Source organism: Gracilinanus agilis, chromosome 6, assembly GCF_016433145.1.
Source record: "Gracilinanus agilis isolate LMUSP501 chromosome 6, AgileGrace, whole genome shotgun sequence".
NCBI lineage: Eukaryota > Metazoa > Chordata > Mammalia > Didelphimorphia > Didelphidae > Gracilinanus > Gracilinanus agilis.
Window position 1 is genome coordinate 52,637,485 of NC_058135.1, and position 21,396 is coordinate 52,658,880.

The following is a 21,396-nucleotide window of genomic DNA, read 5'->3' on the forward strand; positions in this document are numbered from 1 at the left end:
AAATAAAAACACCTTAGAAAGGCCTACATGAAATAATGATGAGTGAAACAAGTAGAACAAGAGAGCATTATATACAGCTACAGAATTAATATTTAAATAATAAATTGTGAATATATACCACCAGAGAGAATTGATGAATAGAAATATAAAAGTCCCAATTTCTATATACATTTTTTGGTTAATTGATGACTTCTCTGCTGTGGGGAGGGCAGGGAGGGAATGAGATATTTGGGAATTTTAATGTAACCAACAAATTAATTTTAAAAAACTCATCTGAGAGTACTGGTTCTGAAGTCATTAAGAGCTGAGTTCAAATATGACTTTATATGTACTTACCATCTGTGTGATCCTGGGCAAGTCATTTAACCCTTGTCTACCTCAGTTTCCTCAATTGTAACATGGGGGTACCACAAAATGTTACTCTCTACTCCAAAGGACTTAGTACAGTGCCTAGCACATAGTAAGTGCTTAACAAATGCTTGTTCACTCCCCACTTTCATTTAGCACCTGGCACTTAGTAGGTGTATAGTAATTTCTGTGTTTTCTCTTCTTCTCTCTTCATGGTGGCATGAAGTACTTTTATATTTCTTCAGAGTGGCAACCATTAGCAGATCTTGGAATAAATCCTAATTCTCTAAAATCCTTCCTTTATTTACTATATAACCCATAAAGTTTTATCTTTCTTTCTCCATTTCTCCAGGTAAGGATAGTGTTAAACTGTCACAAAGTGAAAGAAAGGAGTTTATGCTGAGGTCTCTAAATCAGTGAATTTACATTTCCCAAGAATACCCTGAGGGAATTTTGGCTACTTTTCTTTAAAGGCTCCTTGAATTCAGGAGAGCCTTGTCCAGCTCCATGTGCTAACATGGTCACATTTCCAGCCTCTCTTTCAGGCACATGTGTGTTGAGGGTGACTGAATTTCTATTGATAATGTATATTGACACATCTCTCTGTTGGTCGAGACCAGAATTCACTAAGGAATCTGATGTTAATTACTTATAATGAGGAACTTAAATTTCTGACCCATACACATGTGACTGAATTCTACCACTGCTTTTAGGTATTTTAGCAGTGTCTATACTCATAAGCTCAAAAAAATAGAATAACACATTTTCTATAGGAATAAAGTAATTATTTTGAGTTCAGTAAAAATCTTTTCCTAAACTACAAAAATAAAAATAGTCTATTGAGCATGTATATGTTAATATAAAAAATGCATGATTTAATGTTGCTTGTGGTCTTTAAAATGTCCTTCTAAAATCCATTTTGCTCTATCTCATCAAATTCTTATTAATTTATTATAAAATTCTTAAAATCACAAATGTGAAAAATATGAACACTTTAAAAATATCATCCCAATAGTTAATGGTGCCAAGAATACACAGGAATGTATATACTGAGTGCTCAAATCCCTTACAAAATTCTTTTTTTCTTCTAAACTGGTCTTTTCCAAAATATCTCAGAGGAGGCTGATGGCCTTTGAATAATAATTTATCTTCCATGGATCTGCCAATAAGACAAAAGAAAACTTTTCCTATTTAATACATCATTTTAATTAAAGTAGCAGCAGCAGCAGCAGCAGTAATAAAATAAATCTTGGAATTACATTAGTTACTTCATACATGGTGCTACATAATGCTCAATAAATATTTTTCCCTAATTTCTGACTGATTATATTTACAATTAAGAATACTCATAGCAAAGCATTTGGTTGTTTTTACAATGCATTCTGCTCTCCTGTTAAGTTATTTAATCATTTTTCATAAAGGATTCATATTAAGATATTTAACTGTTGTGTAATGATATGAGGACATATTTCTGTTGAATTTTGCTTTGTCTTTACTGTGCTGTAAATCTTGCTGTGACCATATGCTATGTTGATTTTTCTTCAAGTTAAGCATATTTCTTTGCTATTGAAATGATTTGATGTTTGGTCTGACTTTTAAAAAAAAGAAGCTACTGCAATACTTTTTGTCCAAGTTTAAAGAGTCACCATTAGCTTTGAAAAAAAATCAAATTTGAAGGTTTGAAAACTCATGGGCATTTTAGAAAAATATATTTATAAATGTCTACTAGCATCTGAATTCTTGCCTCAAGGGATAAAAAGTTACTTAATCTCAACACTTACAAATACATAAAGTTCTTCCCATTCTTGCAATATTGAAAGCAAAATACACATAGAGGAAAAATTGGGTGCTCCATAATTTGTATTATATTCCAAAGTGTATATACAGTGTAGCTAGGAGTTTTAAGAGAATCAGTATAGATACTTAACCTGTTGTGTTAATTTCTTCTAAGAGATTAGAGACTTTTGAATTCATTGTTGTTAAACCTAGTTTTGAAGCCAAAATGAAGGAGTCCAAAGACTTAGAAAATACTAAGGAATGTCAAGGATGCTGTTAAGCAAACTTCTCAATTATCTTTCTTTTCTTGATTGTATTTTGTTCCTAAATTTAGTAACCCATCAAAAATGGAATACAAAGGACTTTACATGACAATATATACTGCTGTATTTACAATGTGTTTAAGATGTACAATGGTTTTTAAAGAAATCAAAGATGTTCTGTTGTATCTGACTATTGTGATCTTTATTCTTTGAGTGTTTTATTTTTAGCTATGATTCCTTTTTATATAGCCATTGGTGTGTATGTTATTCTGATTCTTTTCTTTTCAAACTATATGGCTTCAGATATTTTGAAATATTTATTTTTCTTCTTTATGGTTATATCTCTAAACCACAAATAGTCAAATCTTTAATTATGAGGCACATGGGTTATTTCCAGCTGTTTGCTATTATTAATAAAAGTGAAATTAATATTTTTGAACATGAGTCAATTTTTAAAAATAAGGTTTTCATCAAGAAACACATAGTAACCACATCTTACTAAAAGCACCACTATGTTCCAAACATTGTGACAAATTTTGGGATATAAAAAATAAACCTTGCCCTTTTGTAATATTATATGTCTACATGTGGGATGTATATAGAAAAAGGTTATAAACATGTAAACATATAACTTAAAAAATATTGGCATAGGAAGTGGACTAGTGATTTCATTGTTATTGAAGTATTAGTTGAATACAAGTTGGTATCTCCTCTGCAATTCATGGTCTTAGAGTTTTTTAGACTAAGAAGAGTCAATCATAAAAAATACAAAACCACCAAAGCAATTACAAAGAACAAGTCTAATCATGACAAGGGAGACAGTGCTCTTATGGCCACCACAAAGAGTCATATGCACACACAAAAACATCTCACCAACTTAAGCTCTGTGACTCTAGGAACAATGTCTGAGAAAATGCACCACAAACGGGCAATTCCATCATGGGAATTTCCATCAAACTGAAGAATTTATATACACTTTAAGGAGTATGGGAAAGGAAGGACAACTAATTAGCTACTTGGAGACTAGGGAAGGAGGATTCTAGTCAGGGGCTAGACTATCTGGAGAGTCCTAAATACAATGGGAGAAACTTCTAATACAAAAGAGTCCTTAAGATTAAATTATATCTGCTAATCCTATATAGACTGAGATCAATGGGTACTTGAAGGTTTATTGTTCTGGCTAGGACAATCCTACTAATCCTATTTGGGATGATCCAGGGGTGCTTGAGAGTTTAATAAAACTAGGTTCTAAGAGGTTAAGTGACTTCCTCAGGATACCACAGCCAGGATGTGTCAGAGGTGGGATGTAGAGAGGTGAGAAACAATTTAAAGGCATCAAGTGTAGAAGTAAATTTGAATTGAACTTTCAAGAAGGTAAAAATGAGGAAAGAATATTTTCTAAGCAATGGAGAAAATCTATGCAAAGGCCTAGACGCAAGAAAAATAATGTCATATACAAAAAAGAACCTGAAATCCATTTTGGCTAAAATGTAGATTGGATGAAGGAGAATATATGTAGCAAGCCCAGAAATGACCATATTCAAAGTATGAAAAACTTTTAATTGATAAACAGTAGAGATTATCCTTTATCTCAAATGCATCAAGGAGCTAGTATAGTGGATTTTGGGGGTTTTTTTTAGTTGCAGAATGACTTGTACTTGAGAAATATAATTTTGATGGCCTGGATTGAGTGTATTGGAAAAAAGAATGGAGGGTGTGGAGAGCTGAGACAAGAAAATCAATGAGGATGCTATGGCAATAATACAGGTCAGTGATTTCCAGTGGGAAGGTCATATATCCTGAGTATCATGCAAAAAAAACCTTCTAAAAAGTGGCGGAAAGGCATTGTAGCTAACAGTATGCCTTAACTTGTTCACTGACTTTCTATATGTTGTAATATATATGTAATATCAATTTTGTTTATAGAACCCCCCCAAGTTTGCTCTTATCTCTTGGAAACATGCCTTACTGGAAGTCCCAGACTGACCTTGTCTTAGACTAAAATGGTGATGGCACGCATAGCCATTTTCAATGACACATGACCCAATACAGAGAAGTATGGGGCCTCATGCCAATGATGAAGCATTTGCTATAGTGTAGTATAGACACTCTGTGCACTATAGATGACAATTCTACCTATATTAATTTACCTATTTTGGTTTATTAAATAGTTAATTATTATTATAATACATTTTTGTTATTTAAACTATAAATATTGCAAAATTATGGATTTTTCCTTGAAGTGACACATCACCCAAGTTATGTTTGGTTTTTTGGCAAATTTTGACACACCAAACTCAATAGTTGCCCATTACTGGACTAAACAATAAATCTTAAAGTACCCAATGATACCAACTTAGATAGAATTAGTAGATATAATCAAATCTTAAGTACCCTTTTGACTTAGAAGTTTTTCTCATTATATCAGAGGCCTCTCCCAGGTAGTCCAGTCCTTGGCTAGAATCATCCTTGCCTTTTATCCATTGTAAAGCATCAGCCTCTCCCAGGTAGTACTCCTTCCATTGTGCCCATTGTAAAGTCTAGCAATTGAATTTTCCTGTTCTATATTCTAATCTCAGGTGCATTTTCCAGAGGCATTGTTCCCAGAGACCCAGAGCTTTGTCTTTGTGTGGTATCTAGTGCTTGATCCTTTGTGGTGGCTAATAGATCATTGTCTTCCTTGTCCTGATTAAAGATTTGTTCTTTCTAACTACTTTAGTGGTTCTGTGTTTTTCAAAGTTGCCAGTACATATGACTTTTGCCTAAATTCACCCTCCCAAAGGAGATACAACTTGAATAGGATAAAATCTATCTTTCTTATAAGAAGTGATAATTACCTAAATAGAAATTAGTACTTTCCCTTCCTTTTAGAATATCCCCCCTCTTCTAAAAACAAAAACCTTGGCCTTTCACATTTCAAAGGCCTAGAAGGGTAGAATAGCTCACAATCCATCAAATCTTGTAATCTACAACCCAGTAATTCACTCATCTTTTAACTAGATGTCTAACTCAGTTGTCTTGTACAATCCAGTGATTTACTTATCTTTCTAAGTAATCTACAACTCAGTAATTCATTTATCTTTTAAATATGACAAAGATGACAAAGTCTGACTAGAACAAAATGGAGTAGGTAGGAGGGGGGAAGACTTTCTTTGATTGGAGAACCTATAAATTGAATCTTTAGACTCAATACTTTGACATTCCTTAGGCATGTGAAGCTGGGGAATGTCCCTTTCATGGAATAATAAACTGTTGTCTTCTACTTTTGACTTCTGAGCTCCATGATTGTGAACTTCTTTTGGTGGTAGGGTCCACTGGCTGTGACCCTGTCCCACAGAACTGGAAAATGAATATTTTCTAGAATATGATATAGGCAATTGAATGTCTACCTTGTATAGCTGGTATATCAACAAGTCAATAATATTGGCCATGCATGGTGATAGCCTCCTATAATTCCTGTACTGTGCTTTGAGCTATCAGAAAGAAATCAAAGTATTCTAATACTTGAAGGCTGGAAATGGGATGAAGAACATACTAAAAATTGGGAATAGCCAATGCAAACACAAGAAGATTAGTGAAGAAGTGTCATGTTTGAAGAACATCAAGTAGGTCAATATTGTTGTAGCTTAGGTTTCATGGAGAGGAGTAGAATGTAAGAAGATTGGAAATAAAGGAAAGGGGTAAAGAGTGTTAAAAGCCAAATAAAATGTGTTATATTTGATCCTATAGCTAATAAGGAACCAGAAAATGAGGAATTTTCTGGGAGCAAAAGGAGTATGATATAGATAAACTTTATGAAAACTACTCTGGCAGCTATGTGGAGGATAGATTGGACTGGAGAGAGACTTGAGGAAGAATGGAGATAATGGTAGGAGCAATTTGCCGGAAAATACAGAAGAAGGCGAGATCAAGGGCATACATTAAGAAGCAGGCCTTCACTAGAAGAGACATTTCAACATCAATCTCTGGTATAGTGGAAAATAGTGAGAGAAGATGTCAGTGGAAACTGAGGTGAGGGGGTAGGAAAGAAGTGCTCCCAGTTTATTTTTAATAAAGTAAGTATAAATAAAATGTCTCCTTTGGGAGGGTGAATTTAGGTAAAAGTCATATGTATTGGCAACTTTGAAAAACAAAGAAACAATAAAGTAGTTAGAAAGAACAAGTCTTTGATGAGAGGGTTGAAGTAAGAGTATGATAGGAGAAAATGAAAACTATAAGTTTTGCTAAGGTATCTGGGAGAGGCTTAAATACAATAAGAGAAACTAAGAAACCAAAAAAGGATACTTAAGACCTGCCTACATCCCCTGCTCCTATCTAGGGTGCTCTATGGGTACTTGATGGCTTTTGTTCTGACTGGGACAATGGGTCAATCTGGGAGTTTCTTGAAGGCCATTTCCCAGGGGAGAAGGATAAATGAGGGGTTTCATAAAACAAGATTGTTAATTTCATCATTTTCTATAATTCAGGAATGTTGGAGTCTAGGTTATTAAATTCAAAATGTTTAATTTAAATTTTGGTAACTGCTTTGGTCCAATTAAAATGGAGGAAAATTCCTCATGGCATGAAATGCTATGAGGTAAGAAGTTTTTTGTTTCTGTTTTTGTTTTTTTTTTTGTATGGTTGTAAAATTTTTGTGAAAAAGCTTCTCATAGAATCTTGAGAACTTAAGTTCTGGATTAGTTCTGGATTTTGTCTAAATTGTATTTCTAAAACATTTCTTAAATTAAGGATTCTCTAGAATAACTTTAAATGCTTGCAGTTTAAATGTTAGCCAATAATGTTTGAAGTTGTACTAACTGTTGATTCTCAAAAAAAGTTGAAAATATGAGAACTTGTGATCTGGGTATCAGAATCTCTAGAGGGAGGAAATGGAAAGGTCCAGGATTCATGACATTGTATTTTAGTGTTTTCCTTTACATTTTTGGCATGGTGTAAGGGGTAAAAGGAGTTTTGTTTTTGTGAATATTAAAAAGTTTGGTCACCAGGGAATTGAATAATTATCAATCCCCAATTAAAGAATAACCTAAAATCAAAATGACTTTTATGGAAGTTTATTTACAAATGAGAAGAGGAAGGGAATATAAGAAAATCAGAGATAGGATAGGATAGAATAAATAATCTAATACACTAAGTAATTTGCTCCTGCCCCCTGGTTCAACCCAGACATATCTAACTAGTCCTCAGTTGGAGGAGGCTCAGCCTTGAGCCCAAGGACGGAGGGCCAGAGGGCTGGAGATAAATGAAGCAGAAGTTTGAGTTACAGAATCTCTTTTGAAAGGGGAGTTGCTTTAGAGAAATCCAAGAGGATTTAATCTTTACATTCACCGTGTGTAATTCCAAGGGAGAGATTAAGAGCAGTTTCAACTAGTCCAAGGTCTCAGCCAGGTCCAAGCCACAAACAAGAAGAAGGAAAGAGGTCCAAGCCCTGGAAGTTCTTTCAATTTATCCAGGCCATTTCTTTCATCACTTCCTGTGCCTCCCTTCCAGTTTATGTGTCCAACCATGCTTTGCTTAGGACTGCCCAGAGGGTAGTCAGTCAATTCTGATTTGTCACCCATTCTTGCACACATGGATCACAAACCTCCCGACTTGAGAGTTAAGTGGAGTTGTTTACACTTTTGGTGATTAGATTTAAGAATGGGCAAGGTAAATTTAATCTTATTATCACAATCTCCTCTGTGATCATTTGGGAGACTTGTCTCCCCAGTTGATCATTTGGCATAATCATCTTGTACCCCCTAAAATCTTCTAACTACAATAGTTAGAGATAAGAGGGAAATAGGAGAGAGCAAAACCAATGTTTTGCTAGACACATTGACAAAAAGTCAATTGGGGGCAATTTCCTTTGGTATAAGAGTTTGCAATTCAAAATAATTGTGTTCAATCCCTGCGGGAAGCCATCAGACCTTATGACATTCGCACAGATCATACAAATTCTGAAACCGTGCATAGCAGGTGACAGAAGGATGGAAATTCCACTCAGATTCCCCTATGTGACTCTTTTCTCACTAACATTCACTTTTATTGGATTTATTGTAATTAATATCTCTATTTAGCCTCAGGAACATATAGAGGAACATCATAGGCCATTACTAGAACCCTCACAAGTCCCCTACAAACTCTTAGGAAAAGCCCTACCTTTATATGTTATAATACAGAAATTCCCCTAGAAGTCACTTCACAACAAACCAACAAATAGTGAGTTAATGTTAAAGATTTTAAAGCCCTATCTTTGGCCTCTTACTCTCATTAACAGGTGCCTACAAAAACAGCCCAGAATAGTCTCCAAGTTTCCCCCCTCCTTGATTTGGTACAGTACACATAAAAGAACAATTTATGAAATATGGAGAAATTGTCTCCCATGAAAAAGCCTGTACTTTCCCACCACTGTAGCCCAAGAGATATGTCAAACACACCTAACACGTTGTCTCTAAGAAAAGATGCATGGTGAGAATGGATTTCCATGCCAACTTTATGTGTGATCTCAAAGTGTATAAAATAAACACAGCCCAAAAGCTGACCAGAGCAAACTTTATGATGCCTGGTTCTGGCTGAAACCCTGATTACTCTCATTTGTCTCAATCATATCACCCATGCTGCCCCACCACCACCAAGATTTTCCTGGACGTGTGGGAGTCCTTTACTCCTACAAATCCCCTTAAGTTCAATCAATTGCACCCCAAAGTTCATTCTGGATCATATTGATTCAGTGTGGGTTTCTGCAGGCATATTTTCTGGATTGTCTTAATTCAGTGTAGGTTTCTGCAGACATCTTTCTCCAAATAGTTCCTTTTCTGGATTCAAAGAGTTAGCAGGCTTCTTTTCCCAAAATTTATCTTGAACAAAGGTTTAAATCTTAGATTTTTATGAAAATACAATGGTGAATATGTAAAATATTGTATATCAACAGTAATTAAATTTTTTTATGATACTAGTAATGAGATACATTTTTATTCTAGGTATTAATGCTTCTTATTTGAATGTTACAATTTCAAAAATTTTAAGCTATTGCTTTTTATTCTATAGAACATATGGCTTTTCTGATTGGTTATTGAAAATGTACAAGAAATATTTGGGAAAATACTTTGTCATTAATAGTAAAAGAACCTGAGCATTTTAAATGAACAATCGAAGTGCTTCTTGGAAGTTGGCTTCTGCCTTAGACCAAAAGAGAGATATTTGAGGTGTAACTGATTCAAACACAATCTTTTCTTCGGGCTACTGGAGAGTGGAATAAAAGGGTATGAAATGAGGATGGACAGTCATGGGAATTTAAGTATTTTATTCTGATTTAAAGGTAATCTTAAGCTTTTCCTTTATAATCCTTATGGATATTAATATTTTTGTATAAGTCTTTTTTCCTTTTTATCTCTTTGGGGTATAAACCTAGCAGTGGTATGGCTAGATCAAAAGACAGACAGTCTTTTAAAGGCCTTTGAGTATAATTCCAAATTGACACCCAAAATGGTTTGATCAATTGACAACTCCACCAGCAACACATTAATGTCCGAATTTTGCCATATCCCCTTCAACATTTATTACTTTCCCTTGCTGTCATGTTAGCTAATCTGCTAGGTGTGAGGTGGTACCTCAGAGTTGTTTTGATTTGCATTTCTCTAATTATAAGAGATTTAGGACACTTTTTCATGTGCTTATTGATAGTTTTGATTTCTTTATCTGAAAATTGCCTATTCATGATCCTTGCCCATTTATCAATTGGGGAATGGCTTGATTTTTTGTACTATTGATTTAACTCCTTATAAATCTGAGTAACTAGACCTTTGTCAGAGGTTTTTGTTATAAAAGATTTTTCCCAATTTTTTACTTCCCTCCTAATTATGATTGCATTGATTTGGTTGTACAAAATTTTTTAATTTAATGTAATCAAAATTATTTTTTTATATTTTGCAATATTTTCTAACTCTTTCTTGATCTTAAAATCTTTCCTTTCCCATAGATCTGACAGGTAAACTATTCTATGTTCACCTAATTTACTTATAATTTCCTTCTTTATATTCAAGTCATTGTACAAAAACATTTATAGCTGTGCTCTTTGTGATAGCAAAATAATTGGAAAATGAGGCGATGCCCTTCAATTGGGGAATGGCTAAACAAATTATAGTATCTGTTGGTGATGGAATACTATTATGCTGTAAGGAATAATGAACTTGATGAATTCCATATGAATTGGAACGACCTCCAGGAAGTGATGCAGAATGAAAGGAGCAGAACCAGGAGAACCTTAAACACAGAGGTGGATATACATCCAGAGAAAGAACTGTGGAAGTAGAAAAACCAAAGAAAAACAACTGCTTGATCACATGGGTCAATGGGGACATGACTGGGGATGGAGACTCTAATCGATGCACCCTAATGCAAAAAATAACATGGAAATAGGTCTTGATCAATGACATATATAAAACCCAGTGGAATTACTTGTTGGCTATGGGGGAGGGGCAGGGAGGAAGGGAAATAACATGAATCATGAAACCATGGAAATATATCCTAAATCAATTAATTAAATAAAATTTTTCAATTCAAAAAAATAATCCTTATGGATTCTGATTTTCTCAGAAGAAAAGCCTACACCTTGCAGCCTAATTTTTGAAGTTTTTAATGTAAATTTCCACAGTGCAACAATTACACAGAATATTTTTTGTTTTTAAAGATTATTAAACCCTGATGATTGCCTTTTTGTGATGTATTCCCTTTATCCCTTCCTCTTTATGTCAGATTGATTTTATTCAGCCTCCACCTTTGAGTATTATTTTTCCATGATGAAAATGGATGCTGTTGTTGGAAAGGATTTTTCCACTTGGGAATTCCCAATGAAATCCTGCATCTACCACCCCAGACCTTGTGTGATAGAAATTATTAAAATCTATAAAGATTAATTTTGCTAGATTTCTTGTTGATATTCTTTTTGTTCTATTGCTGAGAATTCATTCAGAACCTCAATCATTTCCTAGGGATCCAAAACCTAGACCAGATTAACCTACAGCCTATACCTGAAGGAGTTCATGTAAGTAGGTATATGTACAAGGAAGCCTTCAGCCAAATGGGAAGGCCTTCAGTTTCCAAAGACTACTGAACTAGGCTAAGTATCCTTTTTGTTCTCTCTTTCATTGCCTTTTAGATTTTTCCCTGAACCAGATACAGAAGCTGGCATTTTTAATTCCTCTGAGAATTCTAGTGGTACAAACCCTGAGCAAGATCCCTTTTAAGACTGGCAAAAAGCTAGTTCTCTTGATATGGGGATGCAGGTTCCCTCCTAGACACCCCAAACTCCAGAAGTGTTCCACGTCAAAACAAACATAGGAAATTCCTTTCTGCTCCCCAAAAGAAACATCTCCCTTTGGCTTTCCCCTAGATCTTCAATTAACATAGATATATACCTCCCAGTTCCACCCTGATAGGCATTGGGTGGTTCCAAATCCAAAAATCCCTTGAATTCCACAAATCATCCCTTATAGCCCCCAACTCAATGAATTACCTCATTCCTGATTCACCCCTCCCCCCTTTCTTATCATGTAACCCCTATTGTCAAAAGGGTATAAAAATCCCAGACCTCATCTCCTCAGGGAGGCAGCTCCCAGTCAGTCATTCAACATTGCCTCCAAATTAATTTATCTTTTTATTTTTAAGCCAAGTTTTGGAGTCTTGCACACTTGCAAAGCAAGCCTTTCCCCAAACTAGAGTTTCACCTCAAAGATCTCCCATAACATTTTGATGCCTAAACCCTGGAGTCCTGAGAAGGTCGATTCTCTACCCAAGATTCATAAGAACACCACTTCTGGGTAGGATAGGACCCTTGTGGCTCCTGAAAACACCTTTTTTTGGCTTTTCTTCATTGGGCTTTCTCTCTCCCATCTGGAAGCCCCAGGGGCTGGTCTGGCCTGGGGTCAGACTCCATATCTAGATTGTTTCCCTTGAATAATGGGAAGACATTCTGATTTAAGGAAACATACCTTAGAATCAGAAATTGGTCTGATCTGAGAAACTTTATGTCAGACACCCTCCTTGGATGGAAGGTTGGCATCTCAAGTTAAGGAAATTGGCTATTTGTTACCTAAAATAATGGGACAGAGACAGAGCAAAACCCCAAGATTCCCCTTTGAGGTACATATTTGAGAATTGGAAAAATTAGGCCTAGACAGCTTGTACCACCCCCACTTGGGTAATGTCTGCATTAGGCTATCTTCCTCCTATCTGAGGAAGCCTCAGGGATTGGAGTGGCTGCTAAACCTGGGAGTCAGACTCTATTTCCTAGAGCAGTGATGGGCAAACTTTCTCAAGAGGTGGCCAAAGGAAAGGAAATGCTCATCTGTCAGTCTGTTTCTAAGGCAACTCTTTCGAAGTCTCATTGTACTATATCCTACTCATTTTATTCATCAGATTAGGAATAATGTTGCATGGTGGATAGAACATTTCAGGGAGCTGCATCTGGCCCACGAGCTGTAGTTTGCCCCTCACTGTACTATAATGTTTCTCCATAGGGACTAGCCACCCCTATCATGAATTGGCCCACCACACATTTTTGTTGGGAAGACAAAGGGAAATGCATTTTCACAGGCCCTCCTATTGGGATGGGATCAGCCTAGAAAGCCTAAATAAGATTTCAAATGGTTTTGCCTTTTTTTTTTATTATTTTTTAGTGTTATACGGCTGAATAACATCCTGGAAAAAAAAAGAGAAAATTGGCTTTTTGATGGCACCTTAAATTCTAATGCCATGCAGCAATTGGATGTATTCTGCAGGGAAGAGAACATATGGACAGATGCCCTTTACATTTTAGCTTTTTAATCCCCTAAGCCAGAAATTGGAGTTACAGCAGTATAGCTGTAGGTGCCTCATGAAGACATTACACTCACCTGTTTCCTTGCCCCCTCACTGGACTTCTAGCTGTCTGAACCCTATCCTCTGCTTTGATCTTTTGGGGCAGTTCCTGACCAAAAATCCAGGCCAAGACAGATGTAGGGAGCTTGAAAATCAAGCAAGGCAGAACAGAATTAGAAAGCAGGGTATCTATCAGAAACTGAAAGGGGAAAAAAAAATATTTGTTCAAATCTCCCTTTATCTTCTGCTGGCCAGGGAGGAGTACAGATTTTGAACAAAACAAGATATTCTCTCTCTCTCAATTTGATACTTCCTAACTGGTGTTTACTTCAAAGTTAGAAAATATATACATGTGGGCTTGCAAGGTAACATCCTAATTTTTAACTATATTTGTTGGACTCTGAAATTTTAGTCTGTATGAAAAAATCATCATTCAGTATTGCAGAAAGGTTTTTAAGAATTGACTAATGTCCCTACAAATTTGTGTGATCTAGGAAGTTCTTATGAGTTATGAGCATTGAGAAAGAGAAACTTTCAAATCTGTCAATTTAAAACAGAACACACATTATGAAAAATGGCTGTGTTATGTGAATTACTATCCAATTTTTTTTTTATTTTTTAAGTTAAGAATGATTTCATCGTTTGAATGTAAGCACATGCTTGGTGCAACCTGCCTGTACCATAGATTTTTTCAATCCAAAGTGGTTAACTCAGTTTACCAATTTGTTCCATACACTAAAATGAATGACTGACATGAATTGGATAAGCAGTGTGCTAAGAGAGAGTGATTAAATGGTACAATCCTTTTAAACCAGGATTCTCTTGGGTTATTGATTAGCAAATGAAATGATACCTAGTACAATGGAGTTTATTTGAATTGTGGTGGTAAAAAGTAAAGTCTAAGAAGGAAAAAGGAATGTTGACTTCAAATCTGAAAGAAAAAGTGATTTTAATCATAGCCCACTTGGGAGTTCAAGTATGGAGAATTGTGAAGGCAAAAGGAAACTTGTATTCTGCTTTAAACAGAGAGTTTGAAGGAAAAATGAGTGCACCAAGAGTATTTTCTTCATTTTCTAGTACTGCAGACAGCTGGGATATGAAGCTATCATCAACTATCTGCAGAGTAATTAACCCTTTTCCTGGCTTAAGGAAAAGGAGAAGGTATATTACAGTTTTAATTTGAATATCTAGGCATTGGATCCTACTTGCTGTAAGGTATAAGAATCTCCTTTCCTCACTACAAGAAAGAGAACTTTTATGAAATAAAAGAGGGCCCAAGACTCTGATCACTATCAGAAAAGTAAATGAACTGTAATAGCATGAACAAAATCTTTTTAGTTCAAGATCAATTGTAAAGCAATGAGAGTCTGTGGAAATAATAATAATAATATAGAATTGGTATTTACTGTACAGGAAAATTAGAAAATAAATATTTGAAAATATAAACTTGTAAGGTTTTAAGAAATCTTTAGAGTGGGCAAGTGATCAGCCCTGTAGAACAAAAGACTTGTCTAGGGTAGGTAATTTCAAGATAGTAGAATAAGAGTACTGAGAAAGTGAACTTCTCTGAACTGCAAATTAGGAGAATTTGCCATTTGAGGAAAAAGTTGTTGGGATCTCAAGAAATGCCATTTTGAGTTTGGAATTCAGGAATGACTATCTGATGACTGATCCACCATTTCAGGAGAGAATGAGGAAATACTTAGAGAATAAAAGTGAAAATCTATGTCAGTTGGAAAGGTAGTCCTAGGCTCAACTCAGACAGGACCCTCCCAACTTAAGTAAGGATGATGATCCCTGAGTTATGGCATGAAGCATTAATAGCTTGGCACTCTACATGAAGTCAGAGTGTGTCCTCTTAGCCAGCATGGATAGTGTAATTTTCCCCTGCTTTTTCCTTTTTTCCATAATCAACACATAATGCAAATTAAAAAAATGAAAATATGAATTCATGCCCCAAACAACTGAGTAAAGCATTAAAGTGAAGTTTAGAATCTAACCAGTGCTAGGGAACATACGTTAAGACGTAAGTAGGATCTTGGTAAAAAATCAATAACCTGTATTTTGCAGCCTTAATTTACTACAATTGAAGTTTGGATCTTGGACCAGATGAATATGAATATGAATATGAACCAGAGACTTCTGGATTTCCTCCAGAACTGGGGGTAGAAAAACCTACCTGCAAAATATTGATACTTATTAAAGAAGCTAGACTATTCTTTTCAAAAGGGTTTTTAGTAGCAACATCACAAAACATCTCTGCAAGCAACTTATGAATCAAATTCCCTAAGGGTACTCATTCATGTCAGAAGACTGGAGTTTGTTAGCTGTGGGGATTACTTACCCAAATGCTAATTAATTTTAATCTATGTTATCAATTGCTTTTGTACTATTTTTCTATTTATATCTGTAACTCCAGTTTTTGCCCTAGCAGGGGCTTCTACACTTCTGCCTTAGGGACTGACCCTCCCCCTTGTATTCCATCCTAAAATTAGGGTAAAAAAATCACCTGGATACATCCTTCAGATTTCCAAGCCTTCAGGTCCCCACGTACTAGGACCCAGGCATTCACCAAAGACATACTGTGAAGATCTCTGTACTCATAGCCCCTCTCCCTCCCTGTCCCTCTCTCAGGAACAGCTCTATACCCATTACCAGCTTCGAAGGAACTATAGATGATGGACCATTGCCCTTCTCTACCCTAGAATTTAAAGAGGGGATAATAATATGGGGTACAGCGTCCCTCCTAGACACCCCAAATTCCAAAAGTATTCCAGATTGAAACAGACAAAGGAAATTCCTTTCTGCTCCCTGAAAGGAACATCCTCCTTGGACTTTCTCCTAGATTTTCAATTAACAAAGATATGCACTTCCCAGTTCCACCCTGATAGGCATTGGGTCATACCTAATGTGAATATCCCTTGAATTCCACAAATCATCCTTTATAGCCCCCAAACCAATGAATTACCACATTCCTGATTCACCCCATCCTCCTTTTCTTATCCTGTAACCCCTATTGTCAAAGAGGTATAAAAATCCCAGACTCCTTCTCCTAGTGGAGGCAGTGTTCCACCTGCCCACTGTCTACCAGCCATTCAACATTGCTTCCAAATTAATAAATTTATCCTTTCATTTTTAAGTTAAGTTTTGGAGTCTTGCATTCTTGCAAAGGGAATCTGTCCCTAAACTAGGGTTTCACCTCAAACCTCTCCCATAACACTCTCATCTAACTAGAGTAAGAAAATTTCAACTCAGTTGTATTTTATATTATTATGAAGTATAATATAATATCTTTTCATTTGAATATTTTTAACAAACTTTTGAGAGTGCTTTTCTAAATTTGTATAACTTATATGTTCAGTATCTATTTAGAATTATAGAATGTAATTATTTCTCAAGGTGATTTCAGGAGAATTTAAGAAGCAACAGTGGAGCCTGATCATTTTTATGGATATAATCGTTAATAATTATTTATATTCAACCCTAAACATGATTGGAGAGACGTGCCATTGGAGGTTAAATTGTGTAAGAATTTAATTGGAAGAAATGCAAAGGAGACTTTCCAGTTAAGATGGCTGCAGAGTAGTTGCAGAACTCTTACTCTCCCCACCACTTATCTATATGATACATCAAAAGAACAAAAAAACCAAGTTCAGATGAATGAAGGGACTCCGCAATAGGGTGCAGCATCAAAGGTACATGGAATTTGGGCAGTTCCATGCTATAAGGGGGTGAATTAGCTCCCACTAAAACATAAGCTGATCAATCTTCCCCCATCCCACCTAAGGTGTCAGAGTCACAGCCAGCATTCTAGAATTAGAGCATTGTGGGGCAATCTCTAAGTTCTTGGCAGCTAATTATGTGAAAAAGAAAACTGAATCAAGCTTTTGGCACTTCAGTCCACTGAGATGGATTCAGACAGCAGTTGGAATGTGACGGCAGGGGCAGTGACAGTAGGAGTGAGAGAAAAGAATTGTGATAGCGATGGGATGTTTTGTCTTGATGACACAATTTGGCTATATGATTTATAATCTGTGTTTTGTTATACTACCAGATCTGAAACTGAAGTGCAAATAAAAGATACAGAACCAGAACAAATTGTGGCTAATTGTCAGCAAGAGGAGGAGAGCACAGTAATGTACTTCACCACATGCCTAGATTTTCAACTGCATAACATCAATACAGGAGACATGGTCTATGTAAAGAACTTTAACAAAAGAAATAACAAAAATTTTACATGGTCTGGGCCACACAAAGTTCAGTGCATATGACAGGATAGGTATTGAAAGAAGATGCTCTTGGCCACACTACATGAATGTGAAAAAAGTAGATGTGTGTCATGAACATATATTACCTATATTGGGAAACTTGATTTGAATTTGAATTGATTTTCATTTTGTGCTTTTTGTGAAATTTTTGTATTTTCTTAAATGTATTATCGCTTTTATAACTCCATTATTTACCTCATTTGCACTCACACTGTGGATCATGGCTAAGCTAAGAGGAAATGCATCTAAATTCTTGGGTAAGAACCTTTATATTCTACCCCTCCTTAGGTGACATGAATTACAATATGCATATGCATTTTTTTTCTCATTTTCACTGATTATAGGAGATATATTTTTGAAATTTTAGCACATTTTCATAATTGCATGTTCAAAGCATATATTATATAAATTGAAAGAATTTTTGATTATTAGATTAGTGTGGATTTAGTATATCCATTTGTTCTAACTGTAACTACCTACTCAAAAGCCTTAGACTATTGAAACTGCCATTGGTATTTAATTAATATGGGACCTTATGTATGTCTGATTTGAAGAAATGGGAACATCAAAGGAGCACAGATTTCATCAATACAGTGCCAAAGAAGCATGGATATCAATATAGTGCCAAAGAAGCACATACTTAATCTGATTGATGCCAAAATGAACACACAGGTCAAAAAGAGAAACCAATGCTACTAGGATTGCTGAGATTACTATGCCAATAAAAAGGACTTGAATCTAGTGTGAGAATCGAGGTTGCGATGCTTAACATAGGTTAAGATGTAGGACTCCTTGAACCACACTTCTTGTGAAATTAATATGTCAAGTAGTCAAGTACCTAACAATTGGCTGTTCTGGCTCCATATTCTATCCCTGAGAAGAAATGAAGAAAGAGGAAAAGAAGAAACTACGTAATATCAGACCAATAGATACAAATCTAGTCCCTTTTCCTAATTTTCTTACTATAGTGGTTGACTGTGGTCCTGGCTGCTAAGTGGGTAAGTGCATGATATTGGACATGGATTGCTTTAATTAGGCATTATTCAAAGACCTAGTGTGATTTTCCTTGTTTTTTCTTATTTAGAAATTTTTTCATATCAAATTTTAGAATTGGATGTTTATCCCCTATTTATTTGTCCTCTTTGTGCTAAATTTTCTGATGAATTTGATTGGCAGTGATTCATATGCCTCATGCCCCAGCCATGTTATCCCTCTGTGATTTCAGTGTTTTTTTTTTCTATTCTCCTTAGGGAGGAATGTGTTTTTATTTCATATGGAAAATTTAGGTTATTTTAGAAGAGTTTACTGCCTTCTGGAATTGAAATGGAGATGCCCATGAAGATCACATGGAGAACACATGATCCAGGAGCCTAAGAGAGCAACTGAATTTGCAAAAATCTTGAACTCTGGGAGGTTTTAAATTCGTTTGACTGATTTTAAATTCATTTGTCTTTTTAAAATTCATTTGTTTTGTTAAATTCATCTGTTTTGTTTATGCATTTGTTTTATATATACATATATTGTTATGAAAGAAGGAGACTACCCCCTGAATAGTTTTGTAAAAGAAGCGCCATTTGATTTCTTTACATTGTAAAAATTGTTACCATTCTCCCCTTGTATTAATGTATACACCCTTTATTTTGTTGTAATTGTAAATTTATTTATGTTTGTTATGATCCATTGGGGAGATTGGTCTCCCAAAGGATCACAGTGGGTAATGTGTCATTTGAAATTGTTATAAGCCCTGGAAGACTACAACTCACAGGACTCTCTCTGATACAACTTCCCCTGACACCCCTCCCCCCCACTTCCTTTGTGGCAGTGGCAGGGAAAGGAAAAAAGAGAACTGGAGAAATTCCAGAATGACATCCAGGAATTGATACACAGTGAAAAGAGTAGAACCAGGTGAACATTGTATACAGAGACTGATACACTGTGGTACAACAGAACATAATGAATTTCTCTTCTAGCAGCAATGCAAGGATCCAGAACAATGGTGAGGGACTTATGAAAAAGAAAGCTATCTACTTTCAGAGGTAGAACTGTGGGAGTAGAAACACAAAAGAAAAACAACTGCTTAAACACATGGGTTGATGGGGATATTATTGGGGTTGTAGATGGTAAACGATCACCCTAGTGCAACTATCAATAATATGGAAATGGGTCTTGATCAATGATATCTGTAAAAGCCAGTGGAATTGCGCATCAGCTACGGGGGATGGTGGGTGCATTTTGGGGGAGAGGGAAAGAACATGAATAATGTAACCTTGGAGAAATATACTAAAATTTTAAAAAAGAAATTGTATGGAAAAAAATTGGTGATACAAGGAATTTTCAACTGTTTTTATGGAACCCTCAATTTTCCTGTGTCCCTTGGGAACTTGCCTTAAGGGAAGTCCCAGACAGACCTTGTCTTATACTGAACAATAAAACTTCAAGTACCGAGGTTCTGGGTTAAGATGGCGGCAGAGTAAGAAGCAGCTCTTTACCTCTCCTGACCAAAACACACAAAACTCTTCAAGGGGACATAAAAACAAGTCCAGACGAACGGAGGAAACCCCACAACAGGGCACAGCGTGGAAGGTACGTGGAATCGAGGCATTTCCATGCTATAAAGGGGTGAAACAGCCCTCACGAAATCGCGGGCTGAGCAACCACCCCACCCCCATCCCCTCCACACACAACATCTAAAGCGCTGAAGCCAGCTAAAAAGAAATAGAGCAAGTTTGGGGCACCCATCAAGTCATTGGCAGCTCCGGGGCCTGTTCCTAAGAGCAGCAAGACTTAGGACCCCATTAAACCAAAAAATGCAGGCGAAATCTGAGCGAGGGAGCAGGACGAAGGACACAGAGCGCAGGCTGAGAGCGCAGGCACTGCAGAGGCGTGGGTGGAGGCAGACACAACCAGGAACTAAAGCCTAAGTGGGGAAACAGTGTGGACGGGTATACGACTGTGGAAGCAGCGCCCTGAGACTTGTAAAGGAACCTCCAGCAGAGGATCAAGCAAGGGGGTCCACCAGGGGGCTTGACCTTGGAAAAAACCAGAACTCAGACCTCAGGAGCCAATAGACCGCGGACAGACACTGAGCACAAGGATAAACCTGAGAAGCTGCTGGGCTAACGATGGCTACCCAGTCTCAGGAAGCTCAGAAGAGAAAGAATAACAACAAGAAAAAGAAGTCTTTAACACTCGACAGCTTTTACACAGAGAAAATCCAGACAACCGAGCAAACAGAGGAGGAGAACAAACAAGCATCCGGACCCTCCTCAAATAAGGAAAACTCCTCACAAGCTATGGAAGAGTTCAAAACTGAGATTTTGAGGAAAATGGAAGAAATCTGGTAAGAAAATAACTGTTTAAAAGGTAGAATCATGCAATTGGAAAGTGAGGCTCAGAAATTGAACACCAGAAATGACCAGATTGAAAAGGAATACCAGAAGATTATGGCCGAAAACCAGAAGATTATAGCCGAAAATCAATCCCTAAAGGCTAGAATTGAGCAAGTAGAAACTAATGATCTCTCAAGACAACAAGAACAAATAAAACAAAGCCAAAAGACTGAAAAAAACAGAAGGAAACATGAAATATCTCAATGAGAGAGTGACAGACCAAGAAAACCAGTCTAGAAGAGACAATTTGAGAATAATTGGTCTCCCAGAAAAACCAGAAATTAATAGAAACCTGGACTCCATACTAACAGAAATAATTCAGCAAAATTGCCCTGAAGTCCTACAACAAGAGGGCAATATAGACATTGAAAGGATTCATAGAACACCTGCGGTATTCGATCAAGAAAGGAAAACACCAAGAAATATCATTGCAAAATTCAAGAGTTTCCAAGCAAAAGAAAAAATCTTACAAGAAGCCAGAAAGAAACAATTCAAATATCAAGGAGCACCAATCAG